Source organism: Schistocerca cancellata, chromosome 6 (genome assembly GCF_023864275.1).
Source record: "Schistocerca cancellata isolate TAMUIC-IGC-003103 chromosome 6, iqSchCanc2.1, whole genome shotgun sequence".
NCBI lineage: Eukaryota > Metazoa > Arthropoda > Insecta > Orthoptera > Acrididae > Schistocerca > Schistocerca cancellata.
This window is the reverse complement of record NC_064631.1, coordinates 614717288-614738762: the sequence shown is the minus strand read 5'-3', so window position 1 is coordinate 614738762 and position 21475 is coordinate 614717288. Positions and strand designations below refer to the sequence as shown.

Genomic DNA, 21475 nt, shown 5'->3' with positions numbered 1-21475 from the left:
CGGGAAGGTTAAAAAAATGAATGCCTTCTGTGAGGTTCGAACTCACGACCCCTGGTTTACGAGACCAGTGCTCTACCACTGAGCTAAGAAGGCGGCAGCTGCGCGTTTGTGAGCTATCCCCGAATTGTCACTTCATCATACTGAATCTTGCAGCCCTCGACCAGATAACGGATTTGGCACACAGCTGCTGCTGCTGCTGGGGGTGTCCACATTGCCGTTTTCCAAATCTCTTGACTGTTTCGCCCTTACGATCGACGACGAGCGTCGTGCCACCAAACGTTTGCGGTCTGCACAATCTTGACCTAGTGCACAGTTTGTTGGATTGCGTGGCTCGACTGCGAAATGCGCCTTTCGGCTCCTCTCTCTGGCTGCAGTATGCTGTTGTCCACAGTGGCACTGGCGTTGCCCATGGGGCTTCATGTAAGTCGACTGCTCGTCGCTCGGCCAGCAGCGGCCTACTGCAGACCGACGCTTAAGAGACACCAAATAGAAATCGACATCGAGAGACAGGCCCTGTCATATGGCACTCGCGACGTATACGCTGAAATTGAATGTAAAGAATACGTCTTTTGTAGTGGGCGTCGCTCTACTGCAGTGTCACACATGACGAATAAATAGGAAAACAGTAGAACGTCTGTGTAGGGCCATGTTTTTACCTACAGTGTCACTTGGCTGAATGTGTATAAGGCTCTGTGGCATCACTCAACACAGCCAAGTTGTCACACTAGCTGTGTATCTCTAACAAAGCTGACGTATGTCCTCACCTGGGTGACGGTTAAAACGATTTCGCCCCCGGGTGGGCTCGAACCACCAACCTTTCGGTTAACAGCCGAACGCGCTAGCCGATTGCGCCACGGAGGCCTTGACTTGTGCTGTGCATATCAACGCAGTTCGTATACCTTCTGCAGGAATCTCGCAGAATGGTAGCATCTGCTTACGCCTCTTCACATGGATAAAATGCATGCACACTGTAGCGACGCTCGTAAACGAATGACATCGCCAAGCATGACATTATACTACAAAATGCATACAAACCACTGTTCTCCCTATGCAATCAGAAAACCTCTGAGGCCAGTAGGATACTTGTTATAGGTTGTAGAACATCCCTTCCATTCAGTGTACTGCCATGTGTTAGATGCTGCTCGCGATAGCTCCGCTCCTTGCGGGAAGGTTAAAAAAATGAATGCCTTCTGTGAGGTTCGAACTCACGACCCCTGGTTTACGAGACCAGTGCTCTACCACTGAGCTAAGAAGGCGGCAGCTGCGCGTTTGTGAGCTATCCCCGAATTGTCACTTCATCATACTGAATCTTGCAGCCCTCGACCAGATAACGGATTTGGCACACAGCTGCTGCTGCTGCTGGGGGTGTCCACATTGCCGTTTTCCAAATCTCTTGACTGTTTCGCCCTTACGATCGACGACGAGCGTCGTGCCACCAAACGTTTGCGGTCTGCACAATCTTGACCTAGTGCACAGTTTGTTGGATTGCGTGGCTCGACTGCGAAATGCGCCTTTCGGCTCCTCTCTCTGGCTGCAGTATGCTGTTGTCCACAGTGGCACTGGCGTTGCCCATGGGGCTTCATGTAAGTCGACTGCTCGTCGCTCGGCCAGCAGCGGCCTACTGCAGACCGACGCTTAAGAGACACCAAATAGAAATCGACATCGAGAGACAGGCCCTGTCATATGGCACTCGCGACGTATACGCTGAAATTGAATGTAAAGAATACGTCTTTTGTAGTGGGCGTCGCTCTACTGCAGTGTCACACATGACGAATAAATAGGAAAACAGTAGAACGTCTGTGTAGGGCCATGTTTTTACCTACAGTGTCACTTGGCTGAATGTGTATAAGGCTCTGTGGCATCACTCAACACAGCCAAGTTGTCACACTAGCTGTGTATCTCTAACAAAGCTGACGTATGTCCTCACCTGGGTGACGGTTAAAACGATTTCGCCCCCGGGTGGGCTCGAACCACCAACCTTTCGGTTAACAGCCGAACGCGCTAGCCGATTGCGCCACGGAGGCCTTGACTTGTGCTGTGTATATCAACGCAGTTCGTATACCTTCTGCAGGAATCTCGCAGAATGGTAGCATCTGCTTACGCCTCTTCACATGGATAAAATGCATGCACACTGTAGCGACGCTCGTAAACGAATGACATCGCCAAGCATGACATTATACTACAAAATGCATACAAACCACTGTTCTCCCTATGCAATCAGAAAACCTCTGAGGCCAGTAGGATACTTGTTATAGGTTGTAGAACATCCCTTCCATTCAGTGTACTGCCATGTGTTAGATGCTGCTCGCGATAGCTCCGCTCCTTGCGGGAAGGTTAAAAAAATGAATGCCTTCTGTGAGGTTCGAACTCACGACCCCTGGTTTACGAGACCAGTGCTCTACCACTGAGCTAAGAAGGCGGCAGCTGCGCGTTTGTGAGCTATCCCCGAATTGTCACTTCATCATACTGAATCTTGCAGCCCTCGACCAGATAACGGATTTGGCACACAGCTGCTGCTGCTGCTGGGGGTGTCCACATTGCCGTTTTCCAAATCTCTTGACTGTTTCGCCCTTACGATCGACGACGAGCGTCGTGCCACCAAACGTTTGCGGTCTGCACAATCTTGACCTAGTGCACAGTTTGTTGGATTGCGTGGCTCGACTGCGAAATGCGCCTTTCGGCTCCTCTCTCTGGCTGCAGTATGCTGTTGTCCACAGTGGCACTGGCGTTGCCCATGGGGCTTCATGTAAGTCGACTGCTCGTCGCTCGGCCAGCAGCGGCCTACTGCAGACCGACGCTTAAGAGACACCAAATAGAAATCGACATCGAGAGACAGGCCCTGTCATATGGCACTCGCGACGTATACGCTGAAATTGAATGTAAAGAATACGTCTTTTGTAGTGGGCGTCGCTCTACTGCAGTGTCACACATGACGAATAAATAGGAAAACAGTAGAACGTCTGTGTAGGGCCATGTTTTTACCTACAGTGTCACTTGGCTGAATGTGTATAAGGCTCTGTGGCATCACTCAACACAGCCAAGTTGTCACACTAGCTGTGTATCTCTAACAAAGTTGACGTATGTCCTCACCTGGGTGACGGTTAAAACGATTTCGCCCCCGAGTGGGCTCGAACCACCAACCTTTCGGTTAACAGCCGAACGCGTTAGCCGATTGCGCCACGGAGGCCTTGACTTGTGCTGTGCATATCAACGCAGTTCGTATACCTTCTGCAGGAATCTCGCAGAATGGTAGCATCTGCTTACGCCTCTTCACATGGATAAAATGCATGCACACTGTAGCGACGCTCGTAAACGAATGACATCGCCAAGCATGACATTATACTACAAAATGCATACAAACCACTGTTCTCCCAATGCAATCAGAAAACCTCTGAGGCCAGTAGGATACTTGTTATAGGTTGTAGAACATCCCTTCCATTCAGTGTACTGCCATGTGTTAGATGCTGCTCGCGATAGCTCCGCTCCTTGCGGGAAGGTTAAAAAAATGAATGCCTTCTGTGAGGTTCGAACTCACGACCCCTGGTTTACGAGACCAGTGCTGTACCACTGAGCTAAGAAAGCGGCAGCTGCGCGTTTGTGAGCTATCCCCGAATTGTCACTTCATCATACTGAATCTTGCAGCCCTCGACCAGATAACGGATTTGGCACACAGCTGCTGCTGGGGGTGTCCACATTGCAGTTTTCCAAATCTCTTGACTGTTTCGCCCTTACGATCGACGACGAGCGTCGTGCCACCAAACGTTTGCGGTCTGCACAATCTTGACCTAGTGCACAGTTTGTTGGATTGCGTGGCTCGACTGCGAAATGCGCCTTTCGGCTCCTCTCTCTGGCTGCAGTATGCTGTTGTCCACAGTGGCACTGGCGTTGCCCATGGGGCTTCATGTAAGTCGACTGCTCGTCGCTCGGCCAGCAGCGGCCTACTGCAGACCGACGCTTAAGAGACACCAAATAGAAATCGACATCGAGAGACAGGCCCTGTCATATGGCACTCGCGACGTATACGCTGAAATTGAATGTAAAGAATACGTCTTTTGTAGTGGGCGTCGCTCTACTGCAGTGTCACACATGACGAATAAATAGGAAAACAGTAGAACGTCTGTGTAAGGCCATGTTTTTACCTACAGTGTCACTTGGCTGAATGTGTATAAGGCTCTGTGGCATCACTCAACACAGCCAAGTTGTCACACTAGCTGTGTATCTCTAACAAAGCTGACGTATGTCCTCACCTGGGTGACGGTTAAAACGATTTCGCCCCCGGGTGGGCTCGAACCACCAACCTTTCGGTTAACAGCCGAACGCGCTAGCCGATTGCGCCACGGAGGCCTTGACTTGTGCTGTGTATATCAACGCAGTTCGTATACCTTCTGCAGGAATCTCGCAGAATGGTAGCATCTGCTTACGCCTCTTCACATGGATAAAATGCATGCACACTGTAGCGACGCTCGTAAACGAATGACATCGCCAAGCATGACATTATACTACAAAATGCATACAAACCACTGTTCTCCCTATGCAATCAGAAAACCTCTGAGGCCAGTAGGATACTTGTTATAGGTTGTAGAACATCCCTTCCATTCAGTGTACTGCCATGTGTTAGATGCTGCTCGCGATAGCTCCGCTCCTTGCGGGAAGGTTAAAAAAATGAATGCCTTCTGTGAGGTTCGAACTCACGACCCCTGGTTTACGAGACCAGTGCTCTACCACTGAGCTAAGAAGGCGGCAGCTGCGCGTTTGTGAGCTATCCCCGAATTGTCACTTCATCATACTGAATCTTGCAGCCCTCGACCAGATAACGGCACACAGCTGCTGCTGCTGCTGGGGGTGTCCACTTGCCCGTTTTCCAAATCTCTTGACTGTTTCGCCCTTACGTTCGACGACGAGCGTCGTGCCACCAAACGTTTGCGGTCTGCACAATCTTGACCTAGTGCACAGTTTGTTGGATTGCGTGGCTCGACTGGCGAAATGCGCCTTTCGCTCCTCTCTCTGGCTGCAGTATGCTGTTGTCCACAGTGGCACTGGCGTTGCCCATGGGGCTTCATGTAAGCGACTGCACGTCGCCCTTGGCCAGCAGCGCCTACTGCAGACCCGACACTTAAGAGACACCAAATAGAAATCGACATCGAGAGACAGGCCCTGTCATATGCACTCGCGACGTATACGCTGAAATTGAATGTAAAGAATACGTCTTTTGTAGTGGGCGTCGGCTCTACTGCAGTGTCACACATGACGAATAAATAGAAAACAGTAGAACGTCTGTGTATGGCCATGTTTTTACCTACAGTGTCACTTGGCTGAATGTGTATAAGGCTCTGTGGCATCACTCAACACAGCCAAGTTGTCACACTAGCTGTGTATCTCTAACAAGCTGACGTATGTCCTCACCTGGGTGACGGTTAAAACGATTTCGCCCCCGGGGTGGGCTCGAACCACCAACCTTTCGGTTAACAGCCGAACGCGCTAGCCGATTGCGCCACGGAGGCCTTGACTTGTGCTGTGCATATCAACGCAGTTCGTATACCTTCTGCAGGAATCTCGCAGAATGGTAGCATCTGCTTACGCCTCTTCACATGGAGTATAAAATGCATGCACACTGTAGCGACGCTTCGTAAACGAATGACATCGCCAAGCATGACATTATACTACAAAATGCATACAAACCACTGTTCTCCCTATGCAATCAGAAAACCTCTGAGGCCAGTAGGATACTTGTTATAGGTTGTAGAACATCCCTTCCATTCAGTGTACTGCCATGTGTTAGATGCTGCTCGCGATAGCTCCGCATCCTTGGCGGGAAGGTTAAAAAAATGAATGCTTCTGTGAGGTCGAACTCACGACCCCTGGTTTACGAGACCAGTGCTCTACCACTGAGCTAAGAAGGGCGGCAGCTGCGGCGTTTGTTGAGCTATCCCCGAATTGTCACTTCATCATACTGAATCTTGCAGCCCTCGACCAGATAACGGATTTGGCACACAGCTGCTGCTGCTGCTGCTGGGGGTGTCCACATTGCCGTTTTCCAAATCTCTGACTGTTTCGCCCTTACGATCGACGACGAGCGTCGTGCCACCAAACGTTTGCGGTCTGCACAATCTTGACCTAGTGCTACAGTTTGTTGGATTGCGTGGCTCGACTGCGAAATGCGCCTTTCGGCTCCTCTCTCTGGCTGCAGTAATGCTGTTGTCCACAGTGGCACTGGCGTTGCCCATGGGGCTTCATGTAAGGCGACTGCACGGTCGCTCGGCCAGCAGCGGCCTACTGCAGACCGACACTTAAGAGACACCAAATAGAAATCGACATCGAGAGACAGGCCCTGTCATATGGCACTCGCGACGTATACGCTGAAATTGAATGTTAAAGAATACCTCTTTTGTAGTGGGCGTCGCTCTACTGCAGTGTCACACATGACGAATAAATAGGAAAACAGTAGAACGTCTGTGTAGGGCCATGGTTTTTACCTACAGTGTCACTTGGCTGAATGTGTATAAGGCTCTGTGGCATCACTCAACACAGCCAAGTTGTCACACTAGCTGTGTATCTCTAACAAAGCTGACGTATGTCCTCACCTGGGTGACGGGCTAAAACGATTTCGCCCCCGGGTGGGGCTCGAACCACCAACCTTTCGGTTAACAGCCGAACGCGCTAGCCGAATGCGCCACGGAGGCCTTGACTTGTGCTGTGCATATCAACGCAGTTCGTATACCTTCTGCAGGAATCTCGCAGAATGGTAGCATCTGCTTACGCCTCTTACACATGGATAAAATGCATGCACACTGTAGCGACGCTCGTAAACGAATGACATCGCAAGCATGACATTATACTACAAAATGCATACAAACCACTGTTCTCCCTATGCAATCAGAAAACCTCTGAGGCCAGTAGGATACTTGTTATAGGTTTGTAGAACATCCCTTCCATTCAGTGTACTGCCATGTGTTAGATGGCTGCTCGCGATAGCTCCGCTCTTGCGGGAAGGTTTAAAAAAAATGAATGCCTTCTGTGAGGTTCGAACTCACGACCCCTGGTTTACGAGACCAGTGCTCTACCACTGAGCTAAGAAGGCGGCAGCTGCGCGTTTGTGAGCTATCCCGAATTGTCACTTCATCATACTGAATCTTGCAGCCCTCGACCAGATAACGGATTTGGCACACAGTGCTGCTAGCTGCTGCTGCTGCTGGGGGTGTCCACATTGCCGTTTTCCAAATCTCTTGACTGTTTCGCCCTTACGATCGACGACGAGCGTCGTGCCACCAAACGTTTGCGGTCTGCACAATCTTGACCTAGTGCACAGTTTGTTGGATTGCGTGGCTCGACTGCGAAATGCGCCTTTCGGCTCCTCTCTCTGGCTGCAGTATGCTGTTGTCCACAGTGGCACTGGCGTTGCCCATGGGGCTTCATGTAAGGCGACTGCACGTCGCTCGGCCAGCAGCGGCCTACTGCAGACCGACACTTAAGAGACACCAAATAGAAATCGACATCGAGAGACAGGCCCTGTCATATGGCACTCGCGAACGTATACGCTGAAATTGAATGTAAAGAATACGTCTTTTGTAGTGGGCGTCGCTCTACTGCAGTGTCACACATGACGAATAAATAGGAAAACAGTAGAACGTCTGTGTAGGGCCATGTTTTTACCTACAGTGTCACTTGGCTGAATGTGTATAAGGCTCTGTGGCATCACTCAACACAGCCAAGTTGTCACACTAGCTGTGTATCTCTAACAAAGCTGACGTATGTCCTCACCTGGGTGACGGTTAAAACGATTTCGCCCCCGGGTGGGCTCGAACCACCAACCTTTCGGTTAACAGCCGAACGCGCTAGCCGATTGCGCCACGGGGGCCTTGACTTGTGCTGTGCATATCAACGCAGTTCGTATACCTTCTGCAGGAATCTCGCAGAATGGTAGCATCTGCTTACGCCTCTTCACATGGATAAAATGCATGCACACTGTAGCGACGCTCGTAAACGAATGACATCGCCAAGCATGACATTATACTACAAATGCATACAAACCACTGTTCTCCCTATGCAATCAGAAAACCTCTGAGGCCAGTAGGATACTTGTTATAGGTTGTAGAACATCCCTTCCATTCAGTGTACTGCCATGTGTTAGATGCTGCTCGCGATAGCTCCGCTCCTTGCGGGAAGGTTAAAAAAATGAATGCCTTCTGTGAGGTTCGAACTCACGACCCCTGGTTTTACGAGACCAGTGCTCTACCACTGAGCTAAGAAGGGCGGCAGCTGCGCGTTTGTGAGCTATCCCCGAATTGTCACTTCATCATACTGAATCTTGCAGCCCTCGACCAGATAACGGATTTGGCACACAGCTGCTGCTGCTGCTGGGGGTGTCCACATTGCCGTTTTCCAAATCTCTTGACTGTTTCGCCCTTACGATCGACGACGAGCGTCGTGCCACCAAAACGTTTGCGGTCTGCACAATCTTGACCTAGTGCACAGTTTGTTGGATTGCGTGGCTCGACTGCGAAATGCGCCTTTCGGCTCCTCTCTCTGGCTGCAGTATGCTGTTGTCCACAGTGGCACTGGCGTTGCCCATGGGGCTTCATGTAAGGCGACTGCACGTCGCCCGGCCAGCAGCGGCCTACTGCAGACCGACACTTAAGAGACACCAAATAGAAATCGACATCGAGAGACAGGCCCTGTCATATGGCACTCGCGACGTATACGCTGAAATTGAATGTAAAGAATACGTCTTTTGTAGTGGGCGTCGCTCTACTGCAGTGTCACACATGACGAATAAATAGGAAAACAGTAGAACGTCTGTGTAGGGCCATGTTTTTACCTACAGTGTCACTTGGCTGAATGTGTATAAGGCTCTGTGGCATCACTCAAACACAGCCAAGTTGTCACACTAGCTGTGTATCTCTAACAAAGCTGACGTATGTCCTCACCTGGGTGACGGTTAAAACGATTTCGCCCCCGGGTGGGCTCGAACCACCAACCTTTCGGTTAACAGCCGAACGCGCTAGCCGATTGCGCCACGGAGGCCTTGACTTGTGCTGTGCATATCAACGCAGTTCGTATACCTTCTGCAGGAATCTCGCAGAATGGTAGCATCTGCTTACGCCTCTTCACATGGATAAAATGCATGCACACTGTAGCGACGCTCGTAAACGAATGACATCGCCAAGCATGACATTATACTACAAAATGCATACAAACCACTGTTCTCCCTATGCAATCAGAAAACCTCTGAGGCCAGTAGGATACTTGTTATAGGTTGTAGAACATCCCTTCCATTCAGTGTACTGCCATGTGTTAGATGCTGCTCGCGATAGCTCCGCTCCTTGCGGGAAGGTTAAAAAATGAATGCCTTCTGTGAGGTTCGAACTCACGACCCCTGGTTTACGAGACCAGTGCTCTACCACTGAGCTAAGAAGGCGGCAGCTGCGCGTTTGTGAGCTATCCCCGAATTGTCACTTCATCATACTGAATCTTGCCAGCCCTCGACCAGATAACGGATTTGGCACACAGCTGCTGCTGCTGCTGCTGGGGGTGTCCACATTGCCGTTTTCCAAATCTCTTGACTGTTTCGCCCTTACGATCGACGACGAGCGTCGTGCCACCAAACGTTTGCGGTCTGCACAATCTTGACCTAGTGCACAGTTTGTTGGATTGCGTGGCTCGACTGCGAAATGCGCCTTTCGGCTCCTCTCTCTGGCTGCAGTATGCTGTTGTCCACAGTGGCACTGGCGTTGCCCATGGGGCTTCATGTAAGGCGACTGCACGTCGCTCGGCCAGCAGCGGCCTACTGCAGACCGACACTTAAGAGACACCAAATAGAAATCGACATCGAGAGACAGGCCCTGTCATATGGCACTCGCGACGTATACGCTGAAATTGAATGTAAAGAATACCTCTTTTGTAGTGGGCGTCGCTCTACTGCAGTGTCACACATGACGAATAAATAGGAAAACAGTAGAACGTCTGTGTAGGGCCATGTTTTTACCTACAGTGTCACTTGGCTGAATGTGTATAAGGCTCTGTGGCATCACTCAACACAGCCAAGTTGTCACACTAGCTGTGTATCTCTAACAAAGCTGACGTATGTCCTCACCTGGGTGACGGCTAAAACGATTTCGCCCCCGGGTGGGCTCGAACCACCAACCTTTCGGTTAACAGCCGAACGCGCTAGCCGATTGCGCCACGGAGGCCTTGACTTGTGCTGTGCATATCAACGCAGTTCGTATACCTTCTGCAGGAATCTCGCAGAATGGTAGCATCTGCTTACGCCTCTTCACATGGATAAAATGCATGCACACTGTAGCGACGCTCGTAAACGAATGACATCGCCAAGCATGACATTATACTACAAAATGCATACAAACCACTGTTCTCCCTATGCAATCAGAAAACCTCTGAGGCCAGTAGGATACTTGTTATAGGTTGTAGAACATCCCTTCCATTCAGTGTACTGCCATGTGTTAGATGCTGCTCGCGATAGCTCCGCTCCTTGCGGGAAGGTTAAAAAAATGAATGCCTTCTGTGAGGTTCGAACTCACGACCCCTGGTTTACGAGACCAGTGCTCTACCACTGAGCTAAGAAGGCGGCAGCTGCGCGTTTGTGAGCTATCCCCGAATTGTCACTTCATCATACTGAATCTTGCAGCCCTCGACCAGATAACGGATTTGGCACACAGCTGCTGCTGCTGCTGGGGGTGTCCACATTGCCGTTTTCCAAATCTCTTGACTGTTTCGCCCTTACGATCGACGACGAGCGTCGTGCCACCAAACGTTTGCGGTCTGCACAATCTTGACCTAGTGCACAGTTTGTTGGATTGCGTGGCTCGACTGCGAAATGCGCCTTTCGGCTCCTCTCTCTGGCTGCAGTATGCTGTTGTCCACAGTGGCACTGGCGTTGCCCATGGGGCTTCATGTAAGGCGACTGCACGTCGCTCGGCCAGCAGCGGCCTACTGCAGACCGACACTTAAGAGACACCAAATAGAAATCGACATCGAGAGACAGGCCCTGTCATATGGCACTCGCGACGTATACGCTGAAATTGAATGTAAAGAATACGTCTTTTGTAGTGGGCGTCGCTCTACTGCAGTGTCACACATGACGAATAAATAGGAAAACAGTAGAACGTCTGTGTAGGGCCATGTTTTTACCTACAGTGTCACTTGGCTGAATGTGTATAAGGCTCTGTGGCATCACTCAACACAGCCAAGTTGTCACACTAGCTGTGTATCTCTAACAAAGCTGACGTATGTCCTCACCTGGGTGACGGTTAAAACGATTTCGCCCCCGGGTGGGCTCGAACCACCAACCTTTCGGTTAACAGCCGAACGCGCTAGCCGATTGCGCCACGGGGGCCTTGACTTGTGCTGTGCATATCAACGCAGTTCGTATACCTTCTGCAGGAATCTCGCAGAATGGTAGCATCTGCTTACGCCTCTTCACATGGATAAAATGCATGCACACTGTAGCGACGCTCGTAAACGAATGACATCGCCAAGCATGACATTATACTACAAAATGCATACAAACCACTGTTCTCCCTATGCAATCAGAAAACCTCTGAGGCCAGTAGGATACTTGTTATAGGTTGTAGAACATCCCTTCCATTCAGTGTACTGCCATGTGTTAGATGCTGCTCGCGATAGCTCCGCTCCTTGCGGGAAGGTTAAAAAAATGAATGCCTTCTGTGAGGTTCGAACTCACGACCCCTGGTTTACGAGACCAGTGCTCTACCACTGAGCTAAGAAGGCGGCAGCTGCGCGTTTGTGAGCTATCCCCGAATTGTCACTTCATCATACTGAATCTTGCAGCCCTCGACCAGATAACGGATTTGGCACACAGCTGCTGCTGCTGCTGGGGGTGTCCACATTGCCGTTTTCCAAATCTCTTGACTGTTTCGCCCTTACGATCGACGACGAGCGTCGTGCCACCAAACGTTTGCGGTCTGCACAATCTTGACCTAGTGCACAGTTTGTTGGATTGCGTGGCTCGACTGCGAAATGCGCCTTTCGGCTCCTCTCTCTGGCTGCAGTATGCTGTTGTCCACAGTGGCACTGGCGTTGCCCATGGGGCTTCATGTAAGGCGACTGCACGTCGCCCGGCCAGCAGCGGCCTACTGCAGACCGACACTTAAGAGACACCAAATAGAAATCGACATCGAGAGACAGGCCCTGTCATATGGCACTCGCGACGTATACGCTGAAATTGAATGTAAAGAATACGTCTTTTGTAGTGGGCGTCGCTCTACTGCAGTGTCACACATGACGAATAAATAGGAAAACAGTAGAACGTCTGTGTAGGGCCATGTTTTTACCTACAGTGTCACTTGGCTGAATGTGTATAAGGCTCTGTGGCATCACTCAACACAGCCAAGTTGTCACACTAGCTGTGTATCTCTAACAAAGCTGACGTATGTCCTCACCTGGGTGACGGTTAAAACGATTTCGCCCCCGGGTGGGCTCGAACCACCAACCTTTCGGTTAACAGCCGAACGCGCTAGCCGATTGCGCCACGGAGGCCTTGACTTGTGCTGTGCATATCAACGCAGTTCGTATACCTTCTGCAGGAATCTCGCAGAATGGTAGCATCTGCTTACGCCTCTTCACATGGATAAAATGCATGCACACTGTAGCGACGCTCGTAAACGAATGACATCGCCAAGCATGACATTATACTACAAAATGCATACAAACCACTGTTCTCCCTATGCAATCAGAAAACCTCTGAGGCCAGTAGGATACTTGTTATAGGTTGTAGAACATCCCTTCCATTCAGTGTACTGCCATGTGTTAGATGCTGCTCGCGATAGCTCCGCTCCTTGCGGGAAGGTTAAAAAAATGAATGCCTTCTGTGAGGTTCGAACTCACGACCCCTGGTTTACGAGACCAGTGCTCTACCACTGAGCTAAGAAGGCGGCAGCTGCGCGTTTGTGAGCTATCCCCGAATTGTCACTTCATCATACTGAATCTTGCAGCCCTCGACCAGATAACGGATTTGGCACACAGCTGCTGCTGCTGCTGCTGGGGGTGTCCACATTGCCGTTTTCCAAATCTCTTGACTGTTTCGCCCTTACGATCGACGACGAGCGTCGTGCCACCAAACGTTTGCGGTCTGCACAATCTTGACCTAGTGCACAGTTTGTTGGATTGCGTGGCTCGACTGCGAAATGCGCCTTTCGGCTCCTCTCTCTGGCTGCAGTATGCTGTTGTCCACAGTGGCACTGGCGTTGCCCATGGGGCTTCATGTAAGGCGACTGCACGTCGCTCGGCCAGCAGCGGCCTACTGCAGACCGACACTTAAGAGACACCAAATAGAAATCGACATCGAGAGACAGGCCCTGTCATATGGCACTCGCGACGTATACGCTGAAATTGAATGTAAAGAATACCTCTTTTGTAGTGGGCGTCGCTCTACTGCAGTGTCACACATGACGAATAAATAGGAAAACAGTAGAACGTCTGTGTAGGGCCATGTTTTTACCTACAGTGTCACTTGGCTGAATGTGTATAAGGCTCTGTGGCATCACTCAACACAGCCAAGTTGTCACACTAGCTGTGTATCTCTAACAAAGCTGACGTATGTCCTCACCTGGGTGACGGCTAAAACGATTTCGCCCCCGGGTGGGCTCGAACCACCAACCTTTCGGTTAACAGCCGAACGCGCTAGCCGATTGCGCCACGGAGGCCTTGACTTGTGCTGTGCATATCAACGCAGTTCGTATACCTTCTGCAGGAATCTCGCAGAATGGTAGCATCTGCTTACGCCTCTTCACATGGATAAAATGCATGCACACTGTAGCGACGCTCGTAAACGAATGACATCGCCAAGCATGACATTATACTACAAAATGCATACAAACCACTGTTCTCCCTATGCAATCAGAAAACCTCTGAGGCCAGTAGGATACTTGTTATAGGTTGTAGAACATCCCTTCCATTCAGTGTACTGCCATGTGTTAGATGCTGCTCGCGATAGCTCCGCTCCTTGCGGGAAGGTTAAAAAAATGAATGCCTTCTGTGAGGTTCGAACTCACGACCCCTGGTTTACGAGACCAGTGCTCTACCACTGAGCTAAGAAGGCGGCAGCTGCGCGTTTGTGAGCTATCCCCGAATTGTCACTTCATCATACTGAATCTTGCAGCCCTCGACCAGATAACGGATTTGGCACACAGCTGCTGCTGCTGCTGGGGGTGTCCACATTGCCGTTTTCCAAATCTCTTGACTGTTTCGCCCTTACGATCGACGACGAGCGTCGTGCCACCAAACGTTTGCGGTCTGCACAATCTTGACCTAGTGCACAGTTTGTTGGATTGCGTGGCTCGACTGCGAAATGCGCCTTTCGGCTCCTCTCTCTGGCTGCAGTATGCTGTTGTCCACAGTGGCACTGGCGTTGCCCATGGGGCTTCATGTAAGGCGACTGCACGTCGCTCGGCCAGCAGCGGCCTACTGCAGACCGACACTTAAGAGACACCAAATAGAAATCGACATCGAGAGACAGGCCCTGTCATATGGCACTCGCGACGTATACGCTGAAATTGAATGTAAAGAATACGTCTTTTGTAGTGGGCGTCGCTCTACTGCAGTGTCACACATGACGAATAAATAGGAAAACAGTAGAACGTCTGTGTAGGGCCATGTTTTTACCTACAGTGTCACTTGGCTGAATGTGTATAAGGCTCTGTGGCATCACTCAACACAGCCAAGTTGTCACACTAGCTGTGTATCTCTAACAAAGCTGACGTATGTCCTCACCTGGGTGACGGTTAAAACGATTTCGCCCCCGGGTGGGCTCGAACCACCAACCTTTCGGTTAACAGCCGAACGCGCTAGCCGATTGCGCCACGGGGGCCTTGACTTGTGCTGTGCATATCAACGCAGTTCGTATACCTTCTGCAGGAATCTCGCAGAATGGTAGCATCTGCTTACGCCTCTTCACATGGATAAAATGCATGCACACTGTAGCGACGCTCGTAAACGAATGACATCGCCAAGCATGACATTATACTACAAAATGCATACAAACCACTGTTCTCCCTATGCAATCAGAAAACCTCTGAGGCCAGTAGGATACTTGTTATAGGTTGTAGAACATCCCTTCCATTCAGTGTACTGCCATGTGTTAGATGCTGCTCGCGATAGCTCCGCTCCTTGCGGGAAGGTTAAAAAAATGAATGCCTTCTGTGAGGTTCGAACTCACGACCCCTGGTTTACGAGACCAGTGCTCTACCACTGAGCTAAGAAGGCGGCAGCTGCGCGTTTGTGAGCTATCCCCGAATTGTCACTTCATCATACTGAATCTTGCAGCCCTCGACCAGATAACGGATTTGGCACACAGCTGCTGCTGCTGCTGGGGGTGTCCACATTGCCGTTTTCCAAATCTCTTGACTGTTTCGCCCTTACGATCGACGACGAGCGTCGTGCCACCAAACGTTTGCGGTCTGCACAATCTTGACCTAGTGCACAGTTTGTTGGATTGCGTGGCTCGACTGCGAAATGCGCCTTTCGGCTCCTCTCTCTGGCTGCAGTATGCTGTTGTCCACAGTGGCACTGGCGTTGCCCATGGGGCTTCATGTAAGGCGACTGCACGTCGCCCGGCCAGCAGCGGCCTACTGCAGACCGACACTTAAGAGACACCAAATAGAAATCGACATCGAGAGACAGGCCCTGTCATATGGCACTCGCGACGTATACGCTGAAATTGAATGTAAAGAATACGTCTTTTGTAGTGGGCGTCGCTCTACTGCAGTGTCACACATGACGAATAAATAGGAAAACAGTAGAACGTCTGTGTAGGGCCATGTTTTTACCTACAGTGTCACTTGGCTGAATGTGTATAAGGCTCTGTGGCATCACTCAACACAGCCAAGTTGTCACACTAGCTGTGTATCTCTAACAAAGCTGACGTATGTCCTCACCTGGGTGACGGTTAAAACGATTTCGCCCCCGGGTGGGCTCGAACCACCAACCTTTCGGTTAACAGCCGAACGCGCTAGCCGATTGCGCCACGGAGGCCTTGACTTGTGCTGTGCATATCAACGCAGTTCGTATACCTTCTGCAGGAATCTCGCAGAATGGTAGCATCTGCTTACGCCTCTTCACATGGATAAAATGCATGCACACTGTAGCGACGCTCGTAAACGAATGACATCGCCAAGCATGACATTATACTACAAAATGCATACAAACCACTGTTCTCCCTATGCAATCAGAAAACCTCTGAGGCCAGTAGGATACTTGTTATAGGTTGTAGAACATCCCTTCCATTCAGTGTACTGCCATGTGTTAGATGCTGCTCGCGATAGCTCCGCTCCTTGCGGGAAGGTTAAAAAAATGAATGCCTTCTGTGAGGTTCGAACTCACGACCCCTGGTTTACGAGACCAGTGCTCTACCACTGAGCTAAGAAGGCGGCAGCTGCGCGTTTGTGAGCTATCCCCGAATTGTCACTTCATCATACTGAATCTTGCAGCCCTCGACCAGATAACGGATTTGGCACACAGCTGCTGCTGCTGCTGCTGGGGGTGTCCACATTGCCGTTTTCCAAATCTCTTGACTGTTTCGCCCTTACGATCGACGACGAGCGTCGTGCCACCAAACGTTTGCGGTCTGCACAATCTTGACCTAGTGCACAGTTTGTTGGATTGCGTGGCTCGACTGCGAAATGCGCCTTTCGGCTCCTCTCTCTGGCTGCAGTATGCTGTTGTCCACAGTGGCACTGGCGTTGCCCATGGGGCTTCATGTAAGGCGACTGCACGTCGCTCGGCCAGCAGCGGCCTACTGCAGACCGACACTTAAGAGACACCAAATAGAAATCGACATCGAGAGACAGGCCCTGTCATATGGCACTCGCGACGTATACGCTGAAATTGAATGTAAAGAATACCTCTTTTGTAGTGGGCGTCGCTCTACTGCAGTGTCACACATGACGAATAAATAGGAAAACAGTAGAACGTCTGTGTAGGGCCATGTTTTTACCTACAGTGTCACTTGGCTGAATGTGTATAAGGCTCTGTGGCATCACTCAACACAGCCAAGTTGTCACACTAGCTGTGTATCTCTAACAAAGCTGACGTATGTCCTCACCTGGGTGACGGCTAAAACGATTTCGCCCCCGGGTGGGCTCGAACCACCAACCTTTCGGTTAACAGCCGAACGCGCTAGCCGATTGCGCCACGGAGGCCTTGACTTGTGCTGTGCATATCAACGCAGTTCGTATACCTTCTGCAGGAATCTCGCAGAATGGTAGCATCTGCTTACGCCTCTTCACATGGATAAAATGCATGCACACTGTAGCGACGCTCGTAAACGAATGACATCGCCAAGCATGACATTATACTACAAAATGCATACAAACCACTGTTCTCCCTATGCAATCAGAAAACCTCTGAGGCCAGTAGGATACTTGTTATAGGTTGTAGAACATCCCTTCCATTCAGTGTACTGCCATGTGTTAGATGCTGCTCGCGATAGCTCCGCTCCTTGCGGGAAGGTTAAAAAAATGAATGCCTTCTGTGAGGTTCGAACTCACGACCCCTGGTTTACGAGACCAGTGCTCTACCACTGAGCTAAGAAGGCGGCAGCTGCGCGTTTGTGAGCTATCCCCGAATTGTCACTTCATCATACTGAATCTTGCAGCCCTCGACCAGATAACGGATTTGGCACACAGCTGCTGCTGCTGCTGGGGGTGTCCACATTGCCGTTTTCCAAATCTCTTGACTGTTTCGCCCTTACGATCGACGACGAGCGTCGTGCCACCAAACGTTTGCGGTCTGCACAATCTTGACCTAGTGCACAGTTTGTTGGATTGCGTGGCTCGACTGCGAAATGCGCCTTTCGGCTCCTCTCTCTGGCTGCAGTATGCTGTTGTCCACAGTGGCACTGGCGTTGCCCATGGGGCTTCATGTAAGGCGACTGCACGTCGCTCGGCCAGCAGCGGCCTACTGCAGACCGACACTTAAGAGACACCAAATAGAAATCGACATCGAGAGACAGGCCCTGTCATATGGCACTCGCGACGTATACGCTGAAATTGAATGTAAAGAATACGTCTTTTGTAGTGGGCGTCGCTCTACTGCAGTGTCACACATGACGAATAAATAGGAAAACAGTAGAACGTCTGTGTAGGGCCATGTTTTTACCTACAGTGTCACTTGGCTGAATGTGTATAAGGCTCTGTGGCATCACTCAACACAGCCAAGTTGTCACACTAGCTGTGTATCTCTAACAAAGCTGACGTATGTCCTCACCTGGGTGACGGTTAAAACGATTTCGCCCCCGGGTGGGCTCGAACCACCAACCTTTCGGTTAACAGCCGAACGCGCTAGCCGATTGCGCCACGGAGGCCTTGACTTGTGCTGTGCATATCAACGCAGTTCGTATACCTTCTGCAGGAATCTCGCAGAATGGTAGCATCTGCTTACGCCTCTTCACATGGATAAAATGCATGCACACTGTAGCGACGCTCGTAAACGAATGACATCGCCAAGCATGACATTATACTACAAAATGCATACAAACCACTGTTCTCCCTATGCAATCAGAAAACCTCTGAGGCCAGTAGGATACTTGTTATAGGTTGTAGAACATCCCTTCCATTCAGTGTACTGCCATGTGTTAGATGCTGCTCGCGATAGCTCCGCTCCTTGCGGGAAGGTTAAAAAAATGAATGCCTTCTGTGAGGTTCGAACTCACGACCCCTGGTTTACGAGACCAGTGCTCTACCACTGAGCTAAGAAGGCGGCAGCTGCGCGTTTGTGAGCTATCCCCGAATTGTCACTTCATCATACTGAATCTTGCAGCCCTCGACCAGATAACGGATTTGGCACACAGCTGCTGCTGCTGCTGGGGGTGTCCACATTGCCGTTTTCCAAATCTCTTGACTGTTTCGCCCTTACGATCGACGACGAGCGTCGTGCCACCAAACGTTTGCGGTCTGCACAATCTTGACCTAGTGCACAGTTTGTTGGATTGCGTGGCTCGACTGCGAAATGCGCCTTTCGGCTCCTCTCTCTGGCTGCAGTATGCTGTTGTCCACAGTGGCACTGGCGTTGCCCATGGGGCTTCATGTAAGGCGACTGCACGTCGCTCGGCCAGCAGCGGCCTACTGCAGACCGACACTTAAGAGACACCAAATAGAAATCGACATCGAGAGACAGGCCCTGTCATATGGCACTCGCGACGTATACGCTGAAATTGAATGTAAAGAATACGTCTTTTGTAGTGGGCGTCGCTCTACTGCAGTGTCACACATGACGAATAAATAGGAAAACAGTAGAACGTCTGTGTAGGGCCATGTTTTTACCTACAGTGTCACTTGGCTGAATGTGTATAAGGCTCTGTGGCATCACTCAACACAGCCAAGTTGTCACACTAGCTGTGTATCTCTAACAAAGCTGACGTATGTCCTCACCTGGGTGACGGTTAAAACGATTTCGCCCCCGGGTGGGCTCGAACCACCAACCTTTCGGTTAACAGCCGAACGCGCTAGCCGATTGCGCCACGGGGGCCTTGACTTGTGCTGTGCATATCAACGCAGTTCGTATACCTTCTGCAGGAATCTCGCAGAATGGTAGCATCTGCTTACGCCTCTTCACATGGATAAAATGCATGCACACTGTAGCGACGCTCGTAAACGAATGACATCGCCAAGCATGACATTATACTACAAAATGCATACAAACCACTGTTCTCCCTATGCAATCAGAAAACCTCTGAGGCCAGTAGGATACTTGTTATAGGTTGTAGAACATCCCTTCCATTCAGTGTACTGCCATGTGTTAGATGCTGCTCGCGATAGCTCCGCTCCTTGCGGGAAGGTTAAAAAAATGAATGCCTTCTGTGAGGTTCGAACTCACGACCCCTGGTTTACGAGACCAGTGCTCTACCACTGAGCTAAGAAGGCGGCAGCTGCGCGTTTGTGAGCTATCCCCGAATTGTCACTTCATCATACTGAATCTTGCAGCCCTCGACCAGATAACGGATTTGGCACACAGCTGCTGCTGCTGCTGGGGGTGTCCACATTGCCGTTTTCCAAATCTCTTGACTGTTTCGCCCTTACGATCGACGACGAGCGTCGTGCCACCAAACGTTTGCGGTCTGCACAATCTTGACCTAGTGCACAGTTTGTTGGATTGCGTGGCTCGACTGCGAAATGCGCCTTTCGGCTCCTCTCTCTGGCTGCAGTATGCTGTTGTCCACAGTGGCACTGGCGTTGCCCATGGGGCTTCATGTAAGGCGACTGCACGTCGCTCGGCCAGCAGCGGCCTACTGCAGACCGACACTTAAGAGACACCAAATAGAAATCGACATCGAGAGACAGGCCCTGTCATATGGCACTCGCGACGTATACGCTGAAATTGAATGTAAAGAATACGTCTTTTGTAGTGGGCGTCGCTCTACTGCAGTGTCACACATGACGAATAAATAGGAAAACAGTAGAACGTCTGTGTAGGGCCATGTTTTTACCTACAGTGTCACTTGGCTGAATGTGTATAAGGCTCTGTGGCATCACTCAACACAGCCAAGTTGTCACACTAGCTGTGTATCTCTAACAAAGCTGACGTATGTCCTCACCTGGGTGACGGTTAAAACGATTTCGCCCCCGGGTGGGCTCGAACCACCAACCTTTCGGTTAACAGCCGAACGCGCTAGCCGATTGCGCCACGGAGGCCTTGACTTGTGCTGTGCATATCAACGCAGTTCGTATACCTTCTGCAGGAATCTCGCAGAATGGTAGCATCTGCTTACGCCTCTTCACATGGATAAAATGCATGCACACTGTAGCGACGCTCGTAAACGAATGACATCGCCAAGCATGACATTATACTACAAAATGCATACAAACCACTGTTCTCCCTATGCAATCAGAAAACCTCTGAGGCCAGTAGGATACTTGTTATAGGTTGTAGAACATCCCTTCCATTCAGTGTACTGCCATGTGTTAGATGCTGCTCGCGATAGCTCCGCTCCTTGCGGGAAGGTTAAAAAAATGAATGCCTTCTGTGAGGTTCGAACTCACGACCCCTGGTTTACGAGACCAGTGCTCTACCACTGAGCTAAGAAGGCGGCAGCTGCGGGTTTGTGAGCTATCCCCGAATTGTCACTTCATCATACTGAATCTTGCAGCCCTCGACCAGATAACGGATTTGGCACACAGCTGCTGCTGCTGCTGGGGGTGTCCACATTGCCGTTTTCCAAATCTCTTGACTGTTTCGCCCTTACGATCGACGACGAGCGTCGTGCCACCAAACGTTTGCGGTCTGCACAATCTTGACCTAGTGCACAGTTTGTTGGATTGCGTGGCTCGACTGCGAAATGCGCCTTTCGGCTCCTCTCTCTGGCTGCAGTATGCTGTTGTCCACAGTGGCACTGGCGTTGCCCATGGGGCTTCATGTAAGGCGACTGCACGTCGCTCGGCCAGCAGCGGCCTACTGCAGACCGACACTTAAGAGACACCAAATAGAAATCGACATCGAGAGACAGGCC

The 21475-nt window shown here is 50.7% G+C and overlaps 36 non-coding genes across 36 annotated transcripts; all 36 read right to left on the bottom strand.

Moving 5' to 3' along the window:
- Positions 1-21: 21 nt before the first annotated feature.
- Trnat-cgu (transfer RNA threonine (anticodon CGU)) lies at positions 22-93 on the bottom strand. The gene has a single exon. It is a non-coding gene; the product is annotated as a tRNA-Thr (tRNA).
- Positions 94-787: 694 nt separating this feature from the next.
- Trnan-guu (transfer RNA asparagine (anticodon GUU)) lies at positions 788-861 on the bottom strand. The gene has a single exon. It is a non-coding gene; the product is annotated as a tRNA-Asn (tRNA).
- Positions 862-1184: 323 nt separating this feature from the next.
- Trnat-cgu (transfer RNA threonine (anticodon CGU)) lies at positions 1185-1256 on the bottom strand. Its single transcript has one exon. It is a non-coding gene; the product is annotated as a tRNA-Thr (tRNA).
- Positions 1257-1950: 694 nt separating this feature from the next.
- Positions 1951-2024, bottom strand: Trnan-guu (transfer RNA asparagine (anticodon GUU)). Its single transcript has one exon. It is a non-coding gene; the product is annotated as a tRNA-Asn (tRNA).
- Positions 2025-2347: 323 nt separating this feature from the next.
- On the bottom strand, positions 2348-2419 carry Trnat-cgu (transfer RNA threonine (anticodon CGU)). Its single transcript has one exon. It is a non-coding gene; the product is annotated as a tRNA-Thr (tRNA).
- Positions 2420-3113: 694 nt separating this feature from the next.
- On the bottom strand, positions 3114-3187 carry Trnan-guu (transfer RNA asparagine (anticodon GUU)). The gene has a single exon. It is a non-coding gene; the product is annotated as a tRNA-Asn (tRNA).
- Positions 3188-3510: 323 nt separating this feature from the next.
- On the bottom strand, positions 3511-3582 carry Trnat-cgu (transfer RNA threonine (anticodon CGU)). The gene has a single exon. It is a non-coding gene; the product is annotated as a tRNA-Thr (tRNA).
- A 688-nt stretch (positions 3583-4270) lies between these two features.
- On the bottom strand, positions 4271-4344 carry Trnan-guu (transfer RNA asparagine (anticodon GUU)). Its single transcript has one exon. It is a non-coding gene; the product is annotated as a tRNA-Asn (tRNA).
- Positions 4345-4667: 323 nt separating this feature from the next.
- Positions 4668-4739, bottom strand: Trnat-cgu (transfer RNA threonine (anticodon CGU)). Its single transcript has one exon. It is a non-coding gene; the product is annotated as a tRNA-Thr (tRNA).
- A 687-nt stretch (positions 4740-5426) lies between these two features.
- On the bottom strand, positions 5427-5501 carry Trnan-guu (transfer RNA asparagine (anticodon GUU)). The gene has a single exon. It is a non-coding gene; the product is annotated as a tRNA-Asn (tRNA).
- Positions 5502-6605: 1104 nt separating this feature from the next.
- On the bottom strand, positions 6606-6680 carry Trnan-guu (transfer RNA asparagine (anticodon GUU)). The gene has a single exon. It is a non-coding gene; the product is annotated as a tRNA-Asn (tRNA).
- A 326-nt stretch (positions 6681-7006) lies between these two features.
- Trnat-cgu (transfer RNA threonine (anticodon CGU)) lies at positions 7007-7078 on the bottom strand. The gene has a single exon. It is a non-coding gene; the product is annotated as a tRNA-Thr (tRNA).
- A 703-nt stretch (positions 7079-7781) lies between these two features.
- On the bottom strand, positions 7782-7855 carry Trnan-guu (transfer RNA asparagine (anticodon GUU)). The gene has a single exon. It is a non-coding gene; the product is annotated as a tRNA-Asn (tRNA).
- Positions 7856-8177: 322 nt separating this feature from the next.
- Trnat-cgu (transfer RNA threonine (anticodon CGU)) lies at positions 8178-8251 on the bottom strand. Its single transcript has one exon. It is a non-coding gene; the product is annotated as a tRNA-Thr (tRNA).
- Positions 8252-8947: 696 nt separating this feature from the next.
- Trnan-guu (transfer RNA asparagine (anticodon GUU)) lies at positions 8948-9021 on the bottom strand. Its single transcript has one exon. It is a non-coding gene; the product is annotated as a tRNA-Asn (tRNA).
- Positions 9022-9343: 322 nt separating this feature from the next.
- On the bottom strand, positions 9344-9415 carry Trnat-cgu (transfer RNA threonine (anticodon CGU)). The gene has a single exon. It is a non-coding gene; the product is annotated as a tRNA-Thr (tRNA).
- A 698-nt stretch (positions 9416-10113) lies between these two features.
- On the bottom strand, positions 10114-10187 carry Trnan-guu (transfer RNA asparagine (anticodon GUU)). Its single transcript has one exon. It is a non-coding gene; the product is annotated as a tRNA-Asn (tRNA).
- A 323-nt stretch (positions 10188-10510) lies between these two features.
- On the bottom strand, positions 10511-10582 carry Trnat-cgu (transfer RNA threonine (anticodon CGU)). Its single transcript has one exon. It is a non-coding gene; the product is annotated as a tRNA-Thr (tRNA).
- Positions 10583-11276: 694 nt separating this feature from the next.
- Trnan-guu (transfer RNA asparagine (anticodon GUU)) lies at positions 11277-11350 on the bottom strand. The gene has a single exon. It is a non-coding gene; the product is annotated as a tRNA-Asn (tRNA).
- A 323-nt stretch (positions 11351-11673) lies between these two features.
- Positions 11674-11745, bottom strand: Trnat-cgu (transfer RNA threonine (anticodon CGU)). The gene has a single exon. It is a non-coding gene; the product is annotated as a tRNA-Thr (tRNA).
- Positions 11746-12439: 694 nt separating this feature from the next.
- Trnan-guu (transfer RNA asparagine (anticodon GUU)) lies at positions 12440-12513 on the bottom strand. The gene has a single exon. It is a non-coding gene; the product is annotated as a tRNA-Asn (tRNA).
- Positions 12514-12836: 323 nt separating this feature from the next.
- Positions 12837-12908, bottom strand: Trnat-cgu (transfer RNA threonine (anticodon CGU)). The gene has a single exon. It is a non-coding gene; the product is annotated as a tRNA-Thr (tRNA).
- A 697-nt stretch (positions 12909-13605) lies between these two features.
- On the bottom strand, positions 13606-13679 carry Trnan-guu (transfer RNA asparagine (anticodon GUU)). Its single transcript has one exon. It is a non-coding gene; the product is annotated as a tRNA-Asn (tRNA).
- Positions 13680-14002: 323 nt separating this feature from the next.
- On the bottom strand, positions 14003-14074 carry Trnat-cgu (transfer RNA threonine (anticodon CGU)). The gene has a single exon. It is a non-coding gene; the product is annotated as a tRNA-Thr (tRNA).
- Positions 14075-14768: 694 nt separating this feature from the next.
- Positions 14769-14842, bottom strand: Trnan-guu (transfer RNA asparagine (anticodon GUU)). Its single transcript has one exon. It is a non-coding gene; the product is annotated as a tRNA-Asn (tRNA).
- A 323-nt stretch (positions 14843-15165) lies between these two features.
- Positions 15166-15237, bottom strand: Trnat-cgu (transfer RNA threonine (anticodon CGU)). Its single transcript has one exon. It is a non-coding gene; the product is annotated as a tRNA-Thr (tRNA).
- A 694-nt stretch (positions 15238-15931) lies between these two features.
- Positions 15932-16005, bottom strand: Trnan-guu (transfer RNA asparagine (anticodon GUU)). Its single transcript has one exon. It is a non-coding gene; the product is annotated as a tRNA-Asn (tRNA).
- Positions 16006-16328: 323 nt separating this feature from the next.
- Trnat-cgu (transfer RNA threonine (anticodon CGU)) lies at positions 16329-16400 on the bottom strand. The gene has a single exon. It is a non-coding gene; the product is annotated as a tRNA-Thr (tRNA).
- A 697-nt stretch (positions 16401-17097) lies between these two features.
- Positions 17098-17171, bottom strand: Trnan-guu (transfer RNA asparagine (anticodon GUU)). Its single transcript has one exon. It is a non-coding gene; the product is annotated as a tRNA-Asn (tRNA).
- A 323-nt stretch (positions 17172-17494) lies between these two features.
- Trnat-cgu (transfer RNA threonine (anticodon CGU)) lies at positions 17495-17566 on the bottom strand. The gene has a single exon. It is a non-coding gene; the product is annotated as a tRNA-Thr (tRNA).
- A 694-nt stretch (positions 17567-18260) lies between these two features.
- On the bottom strand, positions 18261-18334 carry Trnan-guu (transfer RNA asparagine (anticodon GUU)). Its single transcript has one exon. It is a non-coding gene; the product is annotated as a tRNA-Asn (tRNA).
- A 323-nt stretch (positions 18335-18657) lies between these two features.
- Trnat-cgu (transfer RNA threonine (anticodon CGU)) lies at positions 18658-18729 on the bottom strand. Its single transcript has one exon. It is a non-coding gene; the product is annotated as a tRNA-Thr (tRNA).
- Positions 18730-19423: 694 nt separating this feature from the next.
- Positions 19424-19497, bottom strand: Trnan-guu (transfer RNA asparagine (anticodon GUU)). Its single transcript has one exon. It is a non-coding gene; the product is annotated as a tRNA-Asn (tRNA).
- A 323-nt stretch (positions 19498-19820) lies between these two features.
- Positions 19821-19892, bottom strand: Trnat-cgu (transfer RNA threonine (anticodon CGU)). The gene has a single exon. It is a non-coding gene; the product is annotated as a tRNA-Thr (tRNA).
- Positions 19893-20586: 694 nt separating this feature from the next.
- Positions 20587-20660, bottom strand: Trnan-guu (transfer RNA asparagine (anticodon GUU)). The gene has a single exon. It is a non-coding gene; the product is annotated as a tRNA-Asn (tRNA).
- A 323-nt stretch (positions 20661-20983) lies between these two features.
- On the bottom strand, positions 20984-21055 carry Trnat-cgu (transfer RNA threonine (anticodon CGU)). Its single transcript has one exon. It is a non-coding gene; the product is annotated as a tRNA-Thr (tRNA).
- Between the last annotated feature and the right edge of the window lie 420 nt (positions 21056-21475).